The sequence below is a fragment of the Tupaia chinensis genome, unplaced genomic scaffold, assembly GCF_000334495.1.
Source record: "Tupaia chinensis unplaced genomic scaffold, TupChi_1.0 Scaffold000248_1, whole genome shotgun sequence".
Lineage (NCBI taxonomy): Eukaryota > Metazoa > Chordata > Mammalia > Scandentia > Tupaiidae > Tupaia > Tupaia belangeri.
The window spans coordinates 4494077-4497258 of record NW_006159726.1 but is presented as its reverse complement, the minus strand read 5'-3'; positions in this window follow the sequence as shown (position 1 = coordinate 4497258).

The following is a 3182-nucleotide window of genomic DNA, read 5'->3' as shown; positions in this document are numbered from 1 at the left end:
TTTTAAGAATTATTTTATTTAACTTTATTATTATTTTCCAGTTTGATCGGAGAGAAACAGAGAGAGGGAAAGTGAGAAAGCAAGCCACTAGGCCCAGGGCCTGAACCTCAGTCAGTCATGTGGAAGTCCAGTATCTTTAACCACCATGCCACCTCCCGGCCCTAAGACGTAGGAGCTTTAATAAGGAAGATGGAGCACAGGGCAGTAGAGGCAGGAGAGACCTGGGCCTGAGGGCACTAGAGAAGGCTTCTCAGAGGAAGAGGTGCTTAAGCTGGTGTCTCAGTCTCTTATTGTGTTGCTGAAAAGAAATACCTGAGGCTGGGTGATTTATAAAGAAAAGCAGATATGGGACTCACAGGTGGTGTGATGGTTAAGGTGCTAGACTCTCACATGGCTGACCATGGTTCGAGTCCTGGACCTGGTGGCTTGCTTTCTTACTTTGTCTCTCTCTGGTCAAATTAAAACATGATAATAATATATAAAATCAAATAAAAGAATTCTCTAAAAAAAAAAAAAAGAATAGATATTTAGGGGCCGGTAGGTGGCATGGTGGTTAAAGCACTGGATTCCCACATGGCCAACCACAGTTTGAGTACTGGACCTGGCGACTTGCTTTCTCACTTTCCCTCTCTCTCTCTGGTCAAATTTAAAATAAAAATAATAAACAAAATTAAATAAATAATGCTTAGAAAATAAAAAGGCATCTGATTAAAAAAAAAAGAATAGAGTTTTATTTGGCTCATGATTCTGTAGCTGGGAAGTTCAAGAGTGTGAAGATGGCACCCCATGGCTGAGAGAAGCAGGCAGGACGGCAGCCACGTGAAGGGTGGTGGATGGGAAACACAATTCTCTTTGATCTAATCTGCTTTTAATACTTTCGAGGGAGATTTTGATTTCTTGTACTTCAACTTTCATCTCTAACAGTTCAAACAGTAAGACTTTTCCCCAGTAATATTAGAGAACTCTCAAAAGCTGTCTCTGCTCTTTCCTTCCTTCTTTCTTTATCAAGATATAATTCATATACCATAAAATTCCTCCATTTAAACCAATCAACGACTTTTGGTATATTCACAGAGTTGTATAACCATTGTCATAACTTATTTTACAACATTTTCATTGACCCTCAAAAAAACCCCATACCCGTTAACAATCACTCCCTATTTCCCCCGGAGCTTGCTCCCAGACCCCAGCAATCACTACCCGCTCTCCATTTCTATAAGGTTGGCCTGTTCTGGATATTCCATATGAATGGAATTACTTGGGTGGCTTCTTTCACTGAACATAATGTTTTCAAGGTTCATCCATACTGTAGCATGGATCAGTACTTCATTGTCTTTCATTGCTGAATAATATTTTGTTGTATCAATATACCACATTTGCCCATTCATCAGTTGATAACATTTGTATTACTTCTATTTTTAACCACTAAAAATAAAACTGCTGGGACTAGAAGATAGCGTAATGGTTATGTCCCTGGGCTTCCACCTTCAAGTCCCAGACCCGGTGACTTCAAATTCATGCCAGGCAAGTGTGCATGCATGCCGCAAATCCCAGAGGAGACTTGAGGAGAAGGGATTGCAGTGTGTCTTATCTCCAGAGGCTTGAAACCATGCTGAGCACATGTACTTATGTACCCCAAATCCCAGCAGGATGGAGAGACAAAGGGGAAGGGCGTGTGATGTAACTATGCCCCTTGTTGGGGGGGTGCTCTCTTTCTCTCTCTCTGGGAGTGCACACATCCTCTGGCAATTTAAGAGAAAGCCTTTCCTTATTCCCTCGTCATAAAAATATTTTATAATTTTGGCCTAGCAGGTGGCATAATGATAGGTGCTAGACTCCCACATGGCTGACCACTGTTCAGTTCCTGGACCCAGCAGCTTGAAAATCACTCCAGGTTCATGTGTGTGTGTTCCCAAAATCCCAAGAGGAGAATGGAGGAGAAGGGATTGTAGCATGGCCATCTCCCCTGGGGGGTGATTTCTCACTGTCCCTCTCTCTGTTTCTCTTCAGTGAGCACATGCACCCTATGACAAAATCCTACAAATATATATATATATATATTTTATAATTTTAATAATATATAAAAATACTTCTGGGGCCAGCAGTTAGCATAATTTTATAATTTTAATAATAAATATAAATACTTCTGGGACCAGCAGTTAGCGTAAAGTCCAGCTATGTCACTGGACTCCCATGTAGTTGACTGGGGTTCAAGGCCCAGACCCAGTGGTTTAAACTCACGCTGGGTGCATGTGCATACTACACAACATCTCAGTCATGACAAAGCACATATATGATGGTGGTGGCACTAGGCTAAGCCACATAGCCTAGGTGTGTGGTGGGTTGTACAATCTTGGTTTGTGTATGACATTTGCCCAGTGAAATTGCCTAATGTCACATTTCTCAGAATGTGTCCCTGTCATTAAGCAATGTGGGACTGTATATATGTATGTGTGTGTAATAGTTCGAGCTTCTTAAGGACATTTTTAAAACTTTTTTTAAACTTAATTTTACTTATAATTTTTGAATTTGTTATAGGGCATATGAGCTCACTAGAGAAAGGGGGGGAGGGGAAGAAGTGAAATTGCCTAATGTCACATTTCTCAGAATGTGTCCCTGTCATTATGCAATGTGGGACTGTATATATGTATGTGTGTGTAATAGTTCGAGCTTCTTAAGGACATTTTTAAAACTTTTTTTAAACTTAATTTTACTTATAATTTTTGAATTTGTTATAGGGCATATGAGCTCACTAGAGAAAGGGGGGGAGGGGAAGAAAGGGAGAGAGGGAAAGTGAGAAAGCAAGCCAGCAGGTCCAGGATTTGAACCATGATAGACCATGTGGAAGTACAGTGCCTCAATTACCACACCACCTGCCAGCTCCTCTATAGGACATTTTAAAAGTTCATTCTTTTTTTTATGCCATGAATTTGAGAGAGAGAGAGAGATCTCGAATGGGGTCCTGACTCTCTGATCTTCTCCTAGCTCCAGTCAACCCTGGATCACAGGCCTGTGTCTACCCAGTGTGTTCAGGGAGATCTTTGGACACAAACCTGAAACCTTTCCACACAGGTCTGCCTCATAGAGTGTTTTATGTTTGTTTGTTTTTAGATTTTTGCCATAGGGCACATGTGCTCACCAGAGAGAGACAGAGAGACAGAAAGCAAGAAATCACCCCCCCG